Here is a 20,954-nt window from a genome sequence, read left to right as displayed (position 1 = left end):
CACATCTCACTGGCCAAAACCAGCTACACGCCTTCACTCACCCACCAGAGAGCCAGAAAATCCAATCCTGCCATATGCCACACTATTTCTGTAAAAAATCTACCGATAAGAAAATAGAAGCTCGCAGGTTAATGATAATGGCAACAACAGTGCTGATCACAGTTGCTTAGTACGATATGCTGGGCACCATCTCAGCGCTTCGTGTGTGAACTCACCTCATCCCTACTCAGCCTTAGGTATAATCATGGTCTGCATTTCACAGCTTAGGAAACTGGGCAGGGGGATGTTAGGCAATTTGCCCAAAGCTACGCAAGGAGTGGGGGCAGAGCCCAGGGCTCTGTCTTGTTGAGTCTGTTCCCACAACTACACTATGTGAGCTCACTGGCCCAAGACTGGGGAAGGGGTGGTGTTCAAATCCAGGCCATCCCTCTCTTTGCTGAGCACCAAAGGGGACAGAAGAGAGGTCTGTGGGGCCTCAGCCCTGTGTCCACCAGCAGGTCCCAGCACCAGGACACTGTCCTCTCTGTCTACCCCTTAAGCAGTCCTTCTCCACCAGCTTCTGTGCAACCAGGACAGTGGGATCCTGAAGAGGATTAAGCTCCCAGGCCCCATGATATCAACTTCTCTCCTGTGGGTCACTGGTCCTAGTAGGCAGCAGCCTCTGTGATCACATGGGGAATCAGGATTGAGAAAGTTCACCCTAGAGAAAGGACCTATCCAGGACTTGCCCAGCTACTCAAAGGCAACGTATGGATTTGGCCAGCTCCTCACCAACAATTTTTTTGCTTGTTTGTTTGTTTTAAAAGAGAAGCCATCTTGCTAAGAGGAGAAGCCAGCCGAGCCCTCACATGGGAGGAACTGTCCAGGCCACACATCCAGCCTGGGGCAGGTACAGATAGAAGCAGCCATGGATGGGCAGCACCCGCCTTTCTGCCCAGCATCCTGTCTTCTTGAGTGGGAGCTCTGCAGACCAAGGGAGAGAGGCCACGAGCCTCACCCAGGAGCTCCACTGTGTTGTCTTTTACTGACATAACAGTGAGGAGCAAGACAGAAAAGACACTAATGCCCTAGAACCACACCGCCTGACCAGGGTGAGCAGGGAGGAGGCAGTGGATGGGGACACACAGCTTAGTTCTTGGGGAATGAAAAACTCTTCTTCATCGTATGTATAAGGCATAGATATATACGCGGTATTAAAATGCAATGAGGAGGGTGGGTGTAATTAGGAAAAACATGTCTAAAAAGGCTTAGGGGTGGGGGGTGCCAGCAAGATTGAGAAACACTGCAAACACAATGACTATTTTCACTTTGGCTTATTACGTTCAGCTTTTATCCCAAAATAAACACTTTGAAACTACTGCAGTTACGGAATACTATTTTACACTGGTTTTACCTCAACTTTTCACAGTTGCCATTTTCCTACCCTTCCCTCACTACTGAACAAAGACTGATTAGGGGTCTGCCAAGTGCAGACACTGGGGACCCAGCCTTCTGGAGCCCTCACGAACCTCAGTCTAGTGTCTTTGTGGTTGTCAACTGTAAACTGTAATGTCCATGGAAACATCACTATGGCTTACTAATCCATTCACCCATAATTTTCTGAATTTTTATCCAAGGAAAAAATAATGCCTTTTGCTTCTGTTGGTTCACTGTATTCTCTTGAGATAAATCCTTTCGAGAAAAATTTTTTTATGTCACACTGTCCTAAAAGTTCTATTTATCAGGTAGGCCACCCGCAAGCCACACTTAAACCACCCTGCAACGAAGAGGCTTCTTTCAGCTCAGGGAGGGGTGGTGGCCCCTCTGAATCTGCCAAGGCAGACGGAAGGTGCCGCCTGGCTTCTACCTGCCGCATCCCAACCCCCTCAGCCTGGAGGCGCTGCTCAGGCTTTCTCTGGACCCCAGAGCTGGGAGTCATCTGCAAGCCCAGCTGCTGCTCCAGACGGGAGTAATGTCCATACAACGGACTCCACTGCTCTCACCACAGAGGGGACAAAGAACTCGGCACTCAGGTTCACCCACCTGGTGAAGTAACTTGTTTACTTCCACTTATCCAGAGCAAGCCAGAGAGAGAAACAAAGAAGGGCAGCAAGACTGGCTCCCTCCAAAGCCAACATGGCCCCCTGAGGAGGATTCCGCCGCTACAGCACGACTGGCCTTTGTAAACAGATGCAGCCTGAGGACCTGGAGGGAGGCTGTCTCTCCTCCTGTCTGGTCCCACAGATGGAGCCATTAAAAGCACTGTGGCCTAGATATCACTTTCAGTGAACCACCAGGAGCGACAGTCTTGGAAGAACACAAACATGCAGAACAGAACAAAAAATGAACAAAAGCCACGCACTGGCCACTTACTGGTAGTGAATTTCTTTCTCCCTGTTCTCCAGAAGCTCTGTTCTTCACCAGGCTGTCAATGCTGATACTGAATCAGAATGAGAATGCCTCTCAATTCCCAAAGCCCAAGATACAACGCTTCCTTTACCCGCCGAGAGAGATGAGAGCAGGGGGAGCATAGCTGGCACAATCTCCTCAGACAACAATTGGGCAACATCTTACAAAATGACAAATGCATGTGCCCTCTGCCCCAGCATTTCCACTCCTAAAAATTTCCTTTCCATCATGCCTGCACGTGGTTACAAAATGGTTACATGCCCCAGCATGGTTACAAAAGGAAGGGCTGCAAACAACCACAATGTTCACAAATAAGAGGCCTGGTGAGATAAAACTTGGGCACCTGCACAGAGTGGAGTACCACACAGCTGTCTAAAAACACCAAAGGGGCCGGGCAGTGGCTCATGCTTGTAATCCCAGTACTTTGGGAGGCTGAGTGGGTGGATCACCTGCCAGCCTGGCCAACATGGTGGTGGCAGTCACCTGTAATCCCAGCTACTCAGGAGGCTGAGGCAGGAGAATCGCTTGAACCCAGGAGGTGGAGGTTGCAGTGCCAAAATCGAAGTATTGCACTCCAGCCTGGGCGACAAGAGCAAGACTTCGTCTTAAAAACAAAAACAAAACAACTGGCTTTCTCCACTAAAATCAAAGAGCTGTGTATCAGATGTTACTTTTTTCTTTTTTGAGATGGAGTTTCACTCTTGTTGCCCAGGCTGGAGCGCAATGGTGCAATCTCGGCTCACCACAATCTCTGCCTCCCCGGTTCAAGCAATTCTCCTGCCTCAGCCTCCCAAGTAGCTGGGATTACAAGCATGTGCCACTACGCCCAGCTAATTTTGTACTTTTAGTAGAGACAGAGTTTCTCCATGTTGGTCAGGCTGGTCTTCAACTCCCAACCTCAGGTGATTTGCCCACCTCAGTCCTCCAAAGTGCTGGGATTACAGGTGTGAACCACCGCGCCCGGCTCAGATGTTACCTTTGATATGTGTGAAAAACCAGACTATTCATACACACACACATATATAATATAGACACACCTACTGGCACATGCACAAACTCTCTCCGGCAGGCTATGTAAGAAATTGGTTACTGCTAGCTATGGCGGAGAGGAGAGCAGGGGAGACTGTTTTCACTGCACACCCTTTTGACCTATTGAACTCTGTGTCCAAAGTGGTATTATCTTCAAGCACCTTGCTGTATGTGAGCCTTTGTGCAGGAGCCCTATCTATATTCTTTCATTCAATCCTTTCAACATCTTCACAAGGTCTCCCTGTCCTGGTTGTACAGATATGCAAACTGAGGCTCTGAGAAGATAAGCAACGTGCACACATCCTTAGTTTGGCTGGAGCCAGTACTCAAAGCTGTTTCACTCCAAAACAGCAAAATGTAGGATATTTATGAAGATGAAGCACACCAACACTGCGTGTGCCTGAACAGAGGCATGCTATTACAAACTCTTGATTTCCCAAGCCTCCCGCTGCCACAGCAAATCTATGCCTGTCTTCCCAGGCATCAGGAAAGAGGACAGCACATGGAGATACACCTCCCTGCCAGGCTCAGCACTGCATACTAGGCGGAGGACTAGAGCATACAGAGCAGGCTCCCCCTGTCCCACCCCCCGACATCTGCCTTCCTCTCTGCCTGGGACATCCCCACGTGCCGGCGCTCCCACCTCTGCGCTGTGAGACCTGTGCCTGGGATTCATGCTCAGTGCCTCAGTTTCCTCATTTGTGAAACAGATACTAAAAGAATTACACCAACCCCAAAGGACTGGTGAGGGACTGAAAAGGGAAGGTGGTTTGCAGAGCCAGGCACAGGGTCCGACACTCAGCTCCCGGTTTTCAGGGGCTTTAGATGGTACAGCTTTTCTCAACAACTGCTTGGTCCCAGGATCTTTACAACTGAAAAATAACTCAGGACCCTAAGGGGCTTCTGCTTATGTGGTTTTGCCTATTGGTATTTACCAGAGTTGAAATTAAAACTGAGCAAAAAACTATGTTAATTTAAAATAACAAAACCTTCACATGTTAACATAAATAACAAATGTTTTTCTGCCGCCTAGGCTGGAGTGCAATGGCATGATCTCAGCTCACCACAACCCCCGCCTCCCAGGTTCAAGCAATTCTCCTGCCTCAGCCTCCCAAGTAGCTGGGATTACAGGCATGTGCCACCACATCCAGCTAAGTTTTCTGTATTTTTAGTAGAGACGGGGTTTCACCATATTGGCCAAGCTGGTTTCAAATTCCTGACCTCAAATGATCCACCTGCTTCGGTCTCCCAAAGTGCTGGGATTACAGGCGTGAGCCACTGTGCTCAGCAGTAACAGGTGTTTTTCATAAATCAATTTCCCAAGCAAAGATAAATGTTTCAGGTGATGGGTATCCCAGTTACCTGATTTGATCATTACACACTGTATGCTGTGTATCAAAATATCACAGGTGTCCCCAAAATATGTGCAACTGTTACATGTCATTTTTCTAAATTACTTTTTGACCAGATAGTGGCTGGATTCTCATATCTGCTTCTGCATTCAATCTGTTGAAATGCATTGTTTTGACTATACAATATAAAGAAAATCCAACCTTACACACATAGTTGGAAAAGGGAGATTGTATTTTCAGATCATTGTGGATACTCTCCTTTGATACTACACTAAAGCTTGACAAGTATAGTGCCTTAAAGGTTAGCTGCAATGTGAAATCTGAGCCCATATCAATGAACTTTTGTACTCAGTGGCATTCCCATCTGACAGCCTGTCCTGCACTTTGAATGGATTGTTTACCCATGCGTGATTTTGTAACATCAGGCACCAGCCATTTGGAAAACATCGGTTCACTGAGTTATGCACTCTGGAGAGAATGAGTGAAAAAGACAAATAATGTTTTAGTATTACCATGAAAATAGTTTTGACCTTGTGGACTCTCCACCAAGAGAATCTCAGGGACACCCAGACCACACTTTGAGAACACTGGGGTACCAGATTTTTCTTTTCTTTTTTTTTTTTTTTTTGAGATGGAGTTCCATTCTTTTTGCCCAGGCTGGAGTGCAATGGCGTGGTTTTGGCTCACTGCAACCTCCACCTCCCGAGTTCAAGGAATTCTCCTGCCTCAGCCTCCTGAGTAGCTGGGATTACAGGTGCACGCCACCATGCCGGCTAATTTTTTGTATTTTTAGTAGAGACAGAGTTTCACCATGTTGGCCAGGCTGGTCTTGAACTCCTAACCTCCAATAATCCACCCGCCCTGGCCTCCCAAAGTGCTGGGATTACAGGTGTGAGCCACCACGCCTGGCCAGAAGATTTTTCTTATCCTCCACACTAACCACAGTTTTTTTCAAGAACTCACAAAAAGAAACTTCTGTAGGAAGCATGGGGGCCTATGCAGGGGGTCTCCATCCTGTTTGTTCTACAATGCAGGCACTAGAGCCTGCTGTCACTAGAGGCAGCTGGACCCAGTACCCTCTCACCCACTGCTGGCTGTCTCCCTCTAATGAGCTGGCCCTGCCTGCTCCTCCCTTCATTATCAAAAGCCTTCTCTCCCCCACAGGACCACCTCATCCTTCTCCAAAAAAACAGACCTCAGGGGTTTGCAGAGGGCAGGCCCTCCAGTAGCAAAGTACAGGGGCCATGAGTAGACTGCTACACTTGGGCTTTGCAGTTGATAATTCTTGGTCTCTTGAAATTACATATGTATGTGTATTTATAGCAAAAACATGGGTGCCCATAAATAGCCAGTCATTCATGTACACATTTTTAGCATATTGTTTAGCCACCAAGTTCCACTGCATCCTCCTTCCTGGGACCTTGCATTGGGGTTTTCCTTCCCAGTCTTGCCACCACCACTGCAGGCCAGGTTATGGCCAGGCCCCTGAACCCTCTCTTCCCACACCTAACAACCCAGTGCCAAATTGTGAGAGCTCCTGCTCAAAAGCCTTCAATGATGCTTTCACATCCAAGCTATGTTCAATCGGTTCCCTTTCCAGCTTTGTCCCACCCCCAGCCCCTCTTCCTCCCTCTCTCAGCTTTAGCTCTCCCCCTCCCTTCCCCTCATTCTCCCTGCTCAGCCCCATACCCTCCCCTCCATAATCTCTCCCTTCACAGCTGCACCCCACTCTGGATTTTATATTTGTCGGTCATGTAGATGGCCTTGTCCATAGTACATGCTCAGAAAATGAATGCAGTAAATACACTGAAATCTGAGCACCTACAATGTGGCACCCCATACAGCGCACAGGGCATATGGCATGCAGTAAAGAACATCATTTTGTCGTGTCTCCTAGAATGAGCGTTCTTCTGCCCTCTGTGTCTCTGCTGCAGCACGGCAGCCTTTCTTCTACTGCTGGACTGCACTGTCCACTCCTCAGGTCACTGTGTATTGTGCCCTTCTCTGTACTGGCAGCTCAAGGACAGCGTTCTGTGTCATCTTTGCTACCTAGAATCGATTAGATGCTTAATAAATACTGCTAAATGAAACGGGGATTAGCCACAATACCCACGGGAGAAAGAATCAAAATGAGCCAGAGATCTGTTAGACCCACGTGAGAGTTCCCTGGTGCCTGCCTGGTACCTGCCGTATTATTTGCAGGATAATCAACATATACCATATTTAAACATTTTATTTATTATTTATTTATTTTGAGACATAGTCTTGCTCTATCACCCAAGCTGGAGTGCAGCAATGCGACCTCAGCTCACTGCCATCCTCTGCCTCCTGGGTTCAAGCTATTCTCCTGCTTCAGCCTCCCAAGTAGCTGAGATTACCACGACTGGCTAATTTTTGTATTTTTGTTTGTTTGTTTGTTTGTTTGGTAGAGATGAGGTTTTGCCGTGTTGGCCAGGCTGGTCTCAAATTCCTGACCTCAGGCGATCCACCCGCCTTGGCCTCCCAAAGTGCTGGGATTACAGGCGTGAGCCACTGTGCCCGGCCATATTTAAACATTTTAGGCCAGGCGTCGATCTTAAAGAAGGGAGATTATCTGGGTGAGCCTGATCTAGTCAATAAGCCCCTTAAAAGCAGAGTTGGCTGGGACGGTGGCTCATGCCTGTAATCCCTACTCTTTGGGAGGCCGAGGCAGGCGGATCATCTGAGGTCAGGAGTTCGAGACCAGCCTGGCCAACATGATGAAACCCCTGTATCTACTAAAAATACAAAAAATTAGCCAGGTGTAGTGGTGCACACCTGTAATCCCAGTTACTCAGGAGGCTGGGGCAGGAGAATTGCTTGAACCTGGGAGGCAGAGATTGCAGTGAGCCGAGATTGTGCCATTGCACTCAGCCCAGGCAACAAGAGTGAAACTCCGTCTCAAAAAAAAAAAAAAAATTGCAGCGTTTTCTCCAGCTGGTCCCTAAAGTAAAAGTCAGAGATTCGAAGCAAGAAAGGATGTGACACATCTCTGCAGGCTTGAAGATGGAGGGCATTGAGACTGGCACCCGGCTGCGGCTAGCAAGGAAATGGGGACAGACTTCAGTCCTACAACCATAAGGAACTCGATTCTGCCAAAAACCTGAGCCTGGAAGCAGATTCTTCACCAGAGCCTCAAGAATCCAGTCCAGCTGCACCTTGATTTTGGACTTGTGAGACCCTAAGTAGAGAACGCAGTCAGGCCAGCCTAGACTTCCAGCCTACAGAACTGTGCACTAATCAATAGGTACTGAGTAAGCCACTAAGCTTGTGGTGATGTGTTATGCTGCAATAGAAACCAATATAAGCCCCATCTGGCCTCTAGTCATAATGTATAGACATGAAAAACACACCAGGTAATCATCCAAAAGGTGCAGAGACTACTCACGCTTTCTGCATTTTCAATTCCTGAACATGTGATGCTAGAGAGCAGAGACTGATGTATTTCTACATCAGAGACTGATGTATCCTGGTCCTTAGCACAGTGGGTAGCAGAGAGTAGGTTCTCAATCTCGTTTAACAAAGCTTCAACTTTCTGGGCAGTCAGAACAACATGGCTTACAGTTTTGGAGCTGCCCGGCAGCCAGGTACAATTATCCGGGCAAAACCCAGCAAAGTCCTTTTTTTCCCCCACCTAGAGGAAACTCCAGGCACAGGAAGTGGTTCAGACAAAGCCGCCCAGCAACCAGGGTAGGTGTGTGTCCACATGCAAACGTGTCTTACTTTGTACAACACAGGACCATGTGCAGTGGCCCTGCCTCAGCCCACAGCAGCCTCCCAGGGCTTAGCTAACCAGCCAAACCCTGGCATTTTGCTTGTAATTGTACCTCCCAGTAAAAAGTCCTGGTTGGAGTGGTAAAAATAGCAACTGCAACTTCCTGCAACACAGATATACCAGTTGATGCATGAAAAGAAACCTGGTGATCCGACCTCACTCCAACTCAGCGAAATGCCTTCAAGCTGTGCTCAGAATGGCAGTGGGACAGGAGCCCAGCAAAGGCAGCCGACTCACCCCCCCTGCCCCAGGAGAACCCAATGCAAAACCAGCTCTAGAGTGAGATGCTTCCCTTACTCTCTTAATGAAACACCCAACTCTCAGAATCAGCAGGTGTCTAATAAATGCAAAAACTGCTTTCAGCGAGGCCCCTCCCCTCTCCCTTCTGCTCACTAGCTGCAGAGGTATAAAGGCAGGAGGCCTCCCTACCAAGCCCTTTGAGGGTCCCATTGTCCCCTTGGTTACCCTCTCCCTTCCCCTACCTACATCCGTCCCTGAGACTGTTCCAAGTAGGTCAGGCTGGCTGGGATCACAGGAGCCTCCTCTGGAGCTTGGTTCTGAGTCATCTCCAGGGCAGCAGGGGAATCATGGCCAAACCTGGATGTTGCTTCCTGAAGGGTGAGGAGAGCCTGGCCAAAACGTCCCCAGGTACCTAACCCCAGCAGTAATGAATTCCTCTGGGGCCCAGGCCATGGTCAGCAGTTCCCTGGCTCCTCTATCACGGGGCCTGATGCCTCCTGGGACCACACAGGCAAGTAAACAGGGTTGAGTCTGTGGTGGCCACTGCCCCTTTCTGGGTCTTTTTCTAGACCAGCTAGGGAACTCTCTCTGTCCTCCTGGCTCATTTCTTTATTCCTGCAGACAGGTGACAGATCACTGACTGGGTCAGCCCTCTGTGAAGAGCTCTCAAGCCCAGCCAGATGGCTCTCTCAGCCAGGTAAGGTCCCGTGCATCTCTGGGACAATAGGCAGACACCTCCCACCTATGGCCAGCTCCAATGCACATGGGCAAAGTCACCCCAGCTACTCCCCTGTATATGCTGGCTGTTTAGAAACACCTGAATTCCCGGGCACGGTGGCTCAAGCCTGTAATCCCAGCACTTTGGCCGAGACTCACAAGGTCAGGAGATCGAGACCATCCTGGCTAACACGCAAAGTCTCTACTAAAAACACAAAAAATTAGCCGCGCCTCCCCTGTATACTCGGGAGGCTGAGGCAGGAGAATGGCATGAACCCGGGAGGCTGTTGCAGTGAGAAACACTCCAGCCTGAATCCGTCATGAATTCAAAATGTTCCAGATACTTCCATTTCCCTAGTAAAAAACCATGCCTCTTCATGTTTGCTGAGCTTCTCAGCATAAAATGAACTTTTAGGAACATTTTCCCATGTAAAAAATACAACAGCCTAGTGGTGGGCAGGGGCGGGCAGGGATTAACGGCCTCATTTCACAGATGAGTCCCCAGCTGAGGTCAAGAGACCAATGAGAGGCAGAACCATCACTCAATAAATTTTGATCTTCTGGAAAGACAAACGTGGACTAGAATCAAAGGACAAAGCCTGAATAAACTTTTTTTTTTTAATGGAACAATGAGATTCCACCGCCCCTGCACTCCCCCTCCGCCCCCGCTGCCCCATCACATTAACTAAAACTAAAAATGCGGATAATACCAAAAATTTGGGGGCTGGGAGCAGTGGTTCATGCCTGTAATCCCAGCACTTTGGGAGGCCAAGGCAGGCGGATCACCTGAGGTCAGGAGTTTGAGACCAGCCTGACCAACATGGAGAAGCCCCATCTCTACCAAAAATACAAAATTAGCTGGGCTTGGTGGTGCAGGCGTGCAATCCCAGCTACTTGGGAGGCTGAGGCAGGAGAATCGCTTAAACCCAGGAGGCGGAGGTTGCTGTGAGCCGAGATCACGCCATTGCACTCCAGCCTGGGTGACAAAAGCAAAACTCCATCTCAAAAAAAAAAAAAAAAAATTGGTGAGTCTGTAGAGAAATGGGCACTCAGGCACTATTATTAGTGGGACAGTAAACTGAATAAGTCTTTGCAAAAGGCATTTGGCTTTGACAATGAAAATTTAACATAATCACACTTGCTCATAAAGATGCACGATCAAGGACACACGATTTCATTGATCGTACAGGGAAAATGAGGCATGACCTAAAGTCTCTCCTTAGGACACAATGAGAGGAAATGATGGTTTGGCTGCAGTGTGGAATATGACGACACTGTGAAAAAGAGCTCCACCACACACTAAGTGGTATAAGTTGTAGAGTATTGAGTATGATTCAAATTACATAAATGCAAAATCTACACATACAACGGAGGACTAGAAGGGTATGCACCCATCTGTGGACAGATACAAAGGAGAGGATGGACCCTCACACTGTGCTCCATCTTTTCCTATACTTTTCATTTATAAAGGAAATCCTAGCTGGGCGTGCTGGCTTGCACCTATAATCCCAGCTACTTGGGAGGCTGAGGCAGGAAATCGCTTGAACCCAGGAAGTGGAGGTTGCAGTGAGCTGAGATCGCGCCACCGCACTCCAGCCTGGGCAATGAGAGAGAAACTAGTTCTCAAGGAAAAAAAAAAAAAAAAAGGAAATCCATTGATATATTATTTAAATCAGAGAAAAACAATAAAATGAAAGAGAACAATGTTATCATTAGTCTCCCCCTGTACCAGAGGACTGCAGATAGTCAGGGTGTGGCGCCTCTCTGTGCCTCATGGTGTCTTCGTCCGCAGCCCACACAGGCCCAGTCTTTGCACGAGCTGTGCTCCCCACCTGGCAGGCCTTTCTCTGATCCTCCCGCGGCTGGCTCAAATGTCACCACCCCAGAGAGGCCTTCCTTGACTCCTCTTTGGAGGGCATCCTCACTTGACCATCTTCCCACACCTCCCTGTCTACTTCCTCTGCAGCTTCATATTTTTGTCAGTCTGTTGTCTGCCTCCCTCAGCTGAATGTGGGATCAGGAGGGGGCCGGGGAGAACCTTGCCTTGTTCTCCACTGAATCCCAGAGCCTGGCAGAGAACAGATGGGGAAAAAAAATTCCCCGGACACATTTGAAATGAGGAAACCAACAGTCCACTTCCTCACCTCATCAATGAGGAAACTGAGGCAGACTCTCAACACGCCCACTATTGAGACTCTAGCACTGTGCCATACCACCTGTCTGCCTCCCACGTCAGACACTGAGCTCCCAAGCAGGTGCTCTTTGAACCTGACTTTCTTTCCTCAGCTTCTACTCCAGGGCGAGCCATTCAGAAAACTAAATAAATGTTTGTGGCATGAATGGAGCTGGATACCTTTCTCCCTCAGATTTCCAAGCCTGTGAACAACAGAGGCATTCACAGGTTAAGGGACTTGCTGCCAAGGTCTCACAAGCTCAGCTAGAGTGCAGAATATGAACTCTGGGCAATGGATGGAATCACCATAGTTTTCTAGAAAGAGAACTGCTCCATCTCTTGGCCCTCACTCCTCTCACAAATTGGCCTGGCCAACAGCAAACCTGGCTGGCAGCTTGTCCTGCGGTTTGAATGAGCAAAGCTTCTCCTTATCTCAATTAGGAAATTAATTATGCTCAGCCTAGATGGATCTGTGGTCAGCCTCTCCTTGGGGGCCCAATGGGAACAGGCAAAAATGTAAACAAGGCTTTTTTGTCTCCATTCTTTCCTTGCATCCTACTCCTCACCACATGGCTGATGGTGGAAGGCTCCTCCTGGCAGAGGTGGGTGGGGAGTGACACCTAAGGTGAATGTGGCCCTTGGGCTGGTGGCAGCAGGCACAGCGCTCCCACGGCCTGCTCAGCTCTGCTTCCCCGTGGGAGGAGTCATCCAACTGGTCTTGCAGGCTGGTGTTCAGCCGCCTCCTCCTGCCCCACTGGGCTCCCTCAAGATCCCCCTTTTTTTTTTGAGACAGAATCTTACTCTGTTGCCCAGACTGCAGTGCCATGGTGCAATCTCGGCTTACTGCAACCTCTGCCTCCAGGGTTCAAGTGATTCTCCTGCCTCAGCCTCCCAAGTAGCTAGAATTATAGGCACATGCCACCACGTCCGGCTAATTTGCTCAAGATCCCCCTTGCTCCTCAGAGCTCGTTCTCCAACTCTCTGCTGGGAGGTGGCCCTGGCTCTGTGCCCAAGGGACATCCCACTAGGGAGGTCTCACCCTAGCCATTCCAGAGGGGGTCATCCTGGTGCTCCCATGAACTGCTGCCCAGCTCCCTGCCCACAACCAGAGCGGCAGCCTTGGGAAATGAGTAACCCATACACCACCTTCCTTTGAGCCCTCGCCTGCTCCCCTAAGCCCAGCCTGGTGCTCCCTGATGCAGTCTTCTGTCTCCACCACCCCTTCGCAGGAGGCCCGAAACTCTGAGGCAGTGGGCAAGGACAGGGAACTGACGGAGGCTCAAGAATAGCCCCGTCCCTTTGGAGTTACTGGGAAAATCTCAATCGAGTCTCCAGGAAACTAGGAGCTTGCTTACGTCACCCCTCTCATTCTACAGGTGAAAAAACTAGAGAAAGTAACTTGCCCAATTCCCACGGCACACATCCGAGGCAGAGCTGGAACTAGAACCCCATTCCTGACTTCTTTTTTTTTTTTTTTTTTTTTGAGACAGAATTTTGCACCTGTCGCCCAGGCTGGAGTGCAATGATGCGATCTCGGCTCACAGCAACCTCCGCCTCCTGGGTTTAAGCGATTCTCCTGCCTCCGCCTCCCAAGTAGCTAGGATTACAGGCATGAGCCACCACGCCCAGCTAATTTTGTATTTTCAGTAGAGATGGGGTTTCTCCATGTTGGTCAGGCTGGTCTCAAACTGCTGACCTCAGGTGATCCGCCCGCCTCAGCCTCCCAAAGTGCTGGGATTACAGGCGTGAGTCACCGTGCCCAGTCCATTCCTGACTTCTAAATTGGCCCCTCTGTATTCTACTGGCTGCTCAAGCTCTTCCTGACCAGAAGGGCTAAGCAAGTAACTCAAGCCTTATAAAACGGCTGAATACCAGAGCTTGCAAGAACTTTTGAAATTCTATAGCAAAACATTTAATAGAAGTATTATACAGGAAAGCAAATTGAGGCTCACAGAGGTAAGGGAACCTGCATGGCGTCACACAGCCAAGCAGGGGCCAAGCAGGACTCCCCTACTCCAACTCAAGTGCTCTTTCTGCCAACAGGTTCCAGATCTGAAGGTTCTAGCTACCGGATGGTGAAGACACGGAGTTGGCCTCAGACCTTGGTCACACTGAAACAAGACGTGGCCCAGGTGAGCCTCATACTCTGTACCCAAGTCAGGGCACGGGAGACCACTGTGGGAGAAAAGTATGGCTGGGAAGATTTGTATGTATTTGCAGAAAATTTGGTGCAATTTCTCAATGAAATTGATTTCTGAGACCACAGAGCTGCCATTAAAGAAAGAAAGAAAAAAAAGGCCAGGCGCAGTGGCTCACATCTATAATCCCAGCACTTTGGGAGGCCAAGGCAGGTAGATCACGAGGTGAGGAGTTCAAGACCAGCCTGGTCAACATGGTGAAACCCCATCTCTACTAAAAATACAAAAATTAGCCGAGTGTGGTGGCGGGCGTCTGTAATCCCAGCTACTGGGGAAGCTGAGGCAGAAAACTGCTTGAACTCAGGAGGTGGAGGTTGCAGTGAGCTGAGATTGCACCACTGCACTCCAGCTTGGGCAACAGAGTAAGACTCTGTCTCAAAAAAAAAAAAAAAAAAAAAAAAGGCCAGGCACAGTGGCTCATGCCTGTAATCCCAGCACTTTGGGAGGCTGAGGCAGGCAGATCACCTGAGGTCAGGAGTTCAAGACCAGCCTGGACAACATGGAGAAATCCCATCTCTACAAAAATACAAAAATTAGCCAGGCATGGTGGTGTGTGCCTGTAATCCCAGCTACTCAGGAGGCTGAAGCAGGAGAATTGCTTGAATCCGGGAGGTGGAAGTTGCAGTGAGCCAAGATGGCACCATTGCACTCCAGCCTGGGGGACAGAGCGAGACTCCTTCTTAAAAGAAAAAAAGGTCAATACATACACACGTATCCTTTATCATCCAACAAGGTGCTGGGGCAGGGCTTGGAAGGAAAGGTTTAGCAATAAGAAAGAGTGTCAAGAGAGGGACGGGGCAGGGGTAGGGGGAGGTGACTGGGGGCTCAGGGGAGGGCTGCAAATCAGCTGCAGAGCAAAAGCACCCAAGCTCAATTCTACACCCAGAGACCAAAACCAAAAAGGGAAAGGGGAGCCTGGCATGACTGACACCCATTTGGTGCCAGACCCCATTCTAGGGGATTCTGCATAATATGGTGGTTAACCTTCACCATATCCCTGAGAAAAGCTAACAAAGCTCAATGAGGTTAAGGAACTTGATCACAGACCCACAGCATTTGAACACCAGTCTGGTGCCAGAGCCCATGCTCTTTCCACTGCTCCTGGGTTAAAAGGACTTAACAGGGAGCCCTTCCTATCCCTAAACCCCTTCGCTTCCCCACCTAATCCCACAGCACCCCTTCCCCAGCTCCTAACAGCCCCAGAAGGACCTGGAGGCAGTATGGGATGATGAGGCCCTGAAGATGACAGGTATCAGCTTTTGACACCTTTAGGCTGGTACGGCAATGAGGTGGTCCAGGAAAGGGGTTGGAACCTGCTGTAGGGGCTGGGCTGACTTCCATCAGCTGGGGATAGCTGCTGATTGATAAGTCCTGCTAGGATGCTGTGACTGAAAGCTGTGGATGCTTAAGTTCTCCCTCCTCCCTGCTCCTCTGCACCTCCCCTCTCTACCCACAGCTTGTTCCAACTAAGTGTTTCCTGGTGGGGAAAATGCTTCAACAGCCTTGGCTGGCTGAGGCAATTAAATTATGAAATTTACCACATTAGATGAAAACCAGCATTTCAATCAACCAATTCATTTGTGTCTGGCCACTGTGTTTTCTTGTGCCAGCTCTGCTCACACTGGCCAGGCTACGCCTACACTGCCTGCTGGTACAGAGGGACTAGAGGCTCAGACAATGGGCTGGTCTTTGGGACCAGGGACGTAGGTTCTTTCAGGATCCCCGGAGAAGAGAGGCTGCATCCAGAAGCCATCCAGCTTCCTGCAAATGCGCTGGACTGCTGACTGTGCGGCCAGACACGAGGGACGAGAGCAAACCTTCCACCACATCCCACTTGCATTCTCCATGGCCTCAACCTGTGCCTATCTTGAGGTTGGCAATGAATTGGCCTCTGGGAGAAGTGTGGGTGAGAGACAGGAAAAAGGTGGCTGCCCTACACCTGGAATCTGGGCTGTGACATGCCTTTCCCATCTTAGTCAAGGCATCCTCTCCCCAAGAAGCCTTGCCCACCTGTGTCTCCTCCGCTCCTCTTGCTACCTCTATCACTACGATGTGTCATGGTTCCTAATCCATGTGCCGGCACTCCCTTATGTAGGTGCTCACTAAAGGAAGAGTCTCCAGCACCTAACCCAGGGCCTGGCACACAGCAGGTGCCCACTCAGGTCTGTTCAAACAATGAATGAATGAATTAATCAATCAGTCACAAACCACCCACTAAGTAACACTCTCACTCATACTACCCTTCCCTGCTGCCCCCGCCCAAGTGATAGACGGACGAATCAAGCTTGCTTTTCACTGGGTAATTGTTCTCTTTTCTTCCTGCTCTCTTCTGCCCACACGGGGTGCCCGCAGATTTAAAACGCTATTAAGGGGCATCGGGCTACAGAACCTGCTTCCGATGTGGAGCATACAGCTTGTCTTCAGCTCTTCTCTCCGCACCACACACATAAATCCAACTGCAGCCCAAGACCCCAGGATGAAGGTGTCTTCCATTTCTGCTTCCCTTTTATCAACCTCCCTGGAGCCACTGCCTGACAACTGAAATAGCTGCCGGGCCAGAAAAAGACTGACTCCGTCAACCTTCACAGGCACAGCTTGGGGACCCAAGGGCCTCCGGTCTTGGGACACCAAATGGACCCAGAGATGGGGTAGACCGTGTCCTACTCTTCCCCAGACCCCCAGGCAAGCCTTCACCAACATGCCAGGAATCCTCACAGCTCAGATCAGCACACTGAGCATCAGTTCCTCCTATGAATGGGGAGACTGGGGCCCAGGGTCCCAAAGGGCTTGGCCCCATCACAGTCACTGGAATCTGCTCCAGGATACAGACCGTGGGATCCTGCCTCCTCTCCTGGTGCCACTGCTAACTTACTTCCCTTCCTCCCTCTATTGGGCCGACAGAGTGGAACCAGATGGTCCAGACACCTAGCATTCTCTGCCCTGACTACCGAGGAGAGTCAAAGCCCAGCCCGCCCTCCCCAAGGTCAAAGCCACCGGGATCCAGCAGGACCCAAGAGCGTCCAGATTAAACCTGCAGGGGCCTGGTTCCGCCCCCTCACCCACAGTTCGCGGGGTCAGGCCTCTAGAGAGATTTTTCTTTGTTCAAAGACAATGGGAATGCACTTTGGGGGCTTAGAGCAGCAACACAAAAAAGTATCTGGTATCTCCCGGGCACAAGCCCCCAAAAGAAAAGCTTCTAAAGCAACTACGAAAGAGACAGGGGGAGTGGGGGCGTAACATCGCGCGGTGGTGTCTCGGAGCCAGGGCAAGCGTGGGAATTAGAGTCAGGCTGGAGGGCTTGCTCTGGACCTGCTAGGCTGGCCGCCACCCAGGTGGACAGGTGGGTGTGCCTTCGAATGCGACCTTTCTCTGCCGCTGGACAGTTCTGCAAACCGAAACGAGGGACCCTGGCAGGGGGAACGTGAACGGCCCGGGGCTCCGCGGCCAGGCCCGCGCAGACCCTCCCCTTGTGAACCCCGGGTTCTCGCTCTGCGCCGGGCAGGCAGCCATCCGGCCTGGGCGTCCAAGGCGCGGGGCATCGCCGCTCGCGTCCTCAAAGACAAGCAGTCTCTCTGTCCAGGATCAATAGTAATTTTTTAAAAAGAGAGTCTGCGGACTCAATGAATCAACCACTCCCTGGGGAAAGAGTAGCGGCTCCCGCGCGCAACATCCATTTGCCAAACAATTCATTCCCTCGCGCAGAGCTCTCGGTGAATTCCCTCGCGGAGCCGCGGGGTGCCGGCCGGCCGCCGCTCCCCACCATTGTCCCAAGGCCCCCGCCCCAGCCGTGCAGGCTCCTCCCGGGACACACAGCCCCGCTGGGGCTCCGAGCACTAGGTCCCGGCCCGGCCCGGGGGTGGCGAGTCCCCAGCGCAGGGAGCGGGGACGCGGGTGCAGCGGCCAGAGCACGGCGCCCCCGCCCGGCCTGGGTACTCACTGCCGGAGGCGCTCCCCGCCGCCGCCGCCTCAGAGACCACCCCTAGCCGACCGCGCGAGCTCTGCAGGCCCCGCCGTGGCTCCCGTCGGCCGGCTCTCTACAGTCCAAAACACTCCCGCTGCGGTATAGCCGAGGAGCCACCAACAAACTAGTTTCTCCGGCCTTCCCGCCCCGCCTCCCGGCCCGAAGCGCAGCAGCCAATCAGAGGCATCGCCTCTGTGACGGATGGGTAGCCGAACCCTTCAGTGCAGCCTCAGAGAAGAAAGGGGTGGGCCCCACGCCGCGCCGGCCCCGAGGGGGTAGGGGGGACCGGGGGCGTGGGGGGGCCGGGGGCGGGGAGGGGCGAGGAAAAGGACTTCGACCAGATTCTTAAAGAGACAGGCGCCTGCCCACCCCAGCGGCCCAAGTTTGGGAACAAAACGCGACGGTGTTCTAGAGCTTTCCGGAGGGAGCATTGTAGATTGCATATGCCTCTTTTGTGTTCGGGTCACAAGTGTTGTAGATCTCTTTAGACTCTGCAGAACCACATTTGCCCGAGTGTTAATGAAACCCTTTCTTTCACTCTGGGCTTGTTTGAATGTTTGGGACTTTCTGCAGCCCCAAACCCCACCTGTACTTGAAATCTGTATTTTTCGGGGTATTTCAGCTCTTCTCTCTGTGTTATTTCTCACTAAACTCCTTTTGTAAGCCAGCCTTTAAATGTTCATTCATTCATCCATCCATCCATCCATCCAATAATTTCTTCCAGGAACGTTTCCTGGACGCCCACACCATGCACTCGTCTCGGAGGGGGAGAACGGTTTGTGATTCCTCGTCCTTTTCCCTCCTGACTACTCCTTCAGCCTGCTGTGTGTGTCCAATCTCATCCGTAAAGCGGCAGATAAAAACTCTTCATCGGATTATTTGGGGGATTAAAGGAGACAAACTCCCAGACAAAATGAGTGCACACTAAATGTCCTCTCTTTTCTCCCTCCCAATGATAATCAGTAATTCAAGTAGGTTGCTTAAGGATACAAAAGGTAAAGCATAGAAAGTGATAAGAAGGAAAGAGTCAAGCCTGGGGCGGGGAAATTCCCAGAAAGCAGAGGTCACCTTGAGGGAGGTGGGAGGTGCAGGGAAGGTTTAAGGAAGCGTACAAAGATTTGGGAGAGGGGATAGGATTGTGACTGGTGGAACCTGGGAAATAGAATCCCTGGGTAGAAAGCTGCTTAGACCGGACAGATATTCCAGGGTTAAAAGACTGGGAGATGATGAGAAGATACCACCAGGGAAGGTATTTTTGAGAAACAGTTTGATGTTCTGGATTTGAAACCCCGCCCTGCCCCTCAAGAGTTAGGTAGGACTGAAGCAGATGGCTCAGACTCTCTGGTGTCTGGTTCTTACTGGTGAAGAGGATTCTAAAACCTTTCTTGCAGTGGTATGGGAAAGATTAAGATAACATATGGAATAGGCCTGGCACGTAGTAAGTGCTCAATATAGATTACTTTTTGTGCTTCCATTTGGCCCAGATCTGCAGATCTGCAGACACCAGGGTTCTGATACTTATGAACAGTATTGGCCAGAGGTAAGAAGCTTGCCAAGTGCACTGTTAAGGTGCCTTCAGAAGAGAAAAGGTAGTGAAAGGTGAAGCCAGAAAAACTTTCTGGGTCCAGTGGGGACTTGGAGTACTTTTGTCTTACCAGAGGATTGTAAAACGCACCAATCAGCGCTCTGTACCTAGCTAGAGATTTGTAAAATGCACGAATCAGTGCTCTGTAGAAACGCACCAACCAGCACTCTGTGGCTAGCTAGAGGTTTGTAAAATGGACCAATCAGCACTCTGTAAAATAGACCAATCAGCAGGACATGGGCGGGGACAAATAAGGGAATAAAAGCTGGCCACACCCAGCCAGGAGCAGCAACTCACTCAGGTCCCCTTCCGCGCTGTAGGATCTTTGTTCTTTCCCTGTCCACAATAAATCTTTCTGCTGCTCACTCTTTTGGTCCTCACCACCTCAAAGAGCTGTAACACTCACTGTGAAAGTCTGCAGCTTCATTCCTGAAGTCAGTGAGACCGCGAACCTACCAGAAGGAACCAACTGTGACACATTAGCATCAAAGTAATTGCTTCATTAAGGAAATGACAGAGATCACATTTGTAGTTTATCATCCTGCCGATTTTCTAGCACTAGAGTGTTTATAGAATTGTTGGTTGAATGAAGCTCCACATGCATAATTGATTCTTGGCAAGTTTATAACTGTTGCTTATTATTCTATGCAGGTTCGCTGTAAAATTATAAGTGCCAACCAAATAAAATCTGGTCCACATTATCATTTTTCCTCTCTTCAACTCCAAGGCTTAAATTAGGTACTAGAATATATTAAAATCAAATACAGTATAAGCAATGGGACAAAATCAGACCAAGAACACGTGTGGAGTTAATTGAATTTAGGAACAATTTGAAAGAAGATGAGAGGAGGAGAGGAAGTTTGCCTTGCCATCTGTTGCAGACCCTGGAGCATTACCGTCAACACAGCCCTTACCAGCCAGTGTTGTAATGGCCTGCTTACCTAGTCCACCTGCTGTGCAGGGAGTTCTGGGAGGGCAGGGACCATGAATTCGTCTCAGAACTCTTGGGGCTGCACCAAAGTTGTCTACACAGTTTTGAAATACTATGAATAAATCTCATATCCATTAGAATTAGTTTTTACTGCATATGACAGAAAACCCCAAATTAGCTGTGACTGAAACAAGATAGAAGTTTCTTGCTTATGCAAAAGAAATCTAAAGTCAAGCTATTCCTTGTTGGCCACTCCACAGTTGTCAGAAACACGGGCTACTGTATTCTTATTCTTCATCTGTAATGCTTGGTTCCCGTTTACAAGGTTGCCCTGTAGTCTAAGATGGCTGCTAGGACTCCAACTCTAACATCTATATCCCAGACAGTAGGAAGGCAAAATGGTGGAAGAACATCAGATGTGTGTCTTCCAGCCTGATTAGCTCCATTTATGTAGACTGCAGAAGTCCCACATAACACTTTTGTTTATGGACAGAATTTAGTTTTCCTACCTGCAAGAGCAGCTGGGAAATGTAGACTTTTATGTTATTACATCGCCTCCTCAAAGCCAGGATTCTGTTAACAAGGAA

The 20,954-nt window shown here is 49.9% G+C and overlaps 1 protein-coding gene across 2 annotated transcripts in view; it reads right to left on the bottom strand.

The window, feature by feature from the left end:
• The window catches only part of KLHL25 (kelch like family member 25), a 36,579-nt gene extending 18,566 nt beyond the window's left edge, over positions 1 to 18,013 (bottom strand). The window contains exon 1 of one of the 2 annotated variants that reach the window (XM_050797961.1): positions 17,828 to 18,013. The gene's annotated coding sequence lies outside the window, so the exon portion shown is untranslated. Of the gene's footprint in view, positions 1 to 2,352; positions 6,364 to 17,827 lie in introns of those variants that run through there. The other variant, XM_050797962.1, reaches the window with a different exon arrangement.
• Between the last annotated feature and the right edge of the window lie 2,941 nt (positions 18,014 to 20,954).

Source organism: Macaca thibetana, chromosome 7 (genome assembly GCF_024542745.1).
Source record: "Macaca thibetana thibetana isolate TM-01 chromosome 7, ASM2454274v1, whole genome shotgun sequence".
Lineage (NCBI taxonomy): Eukaryota > Metazoa > Chordata > Mammalia > Primates > Cercopithecidae > Macaca > Macaca thibetana.
This window is presented reverse-complemented; position numbering and strand designations above follow the sequence as displayed.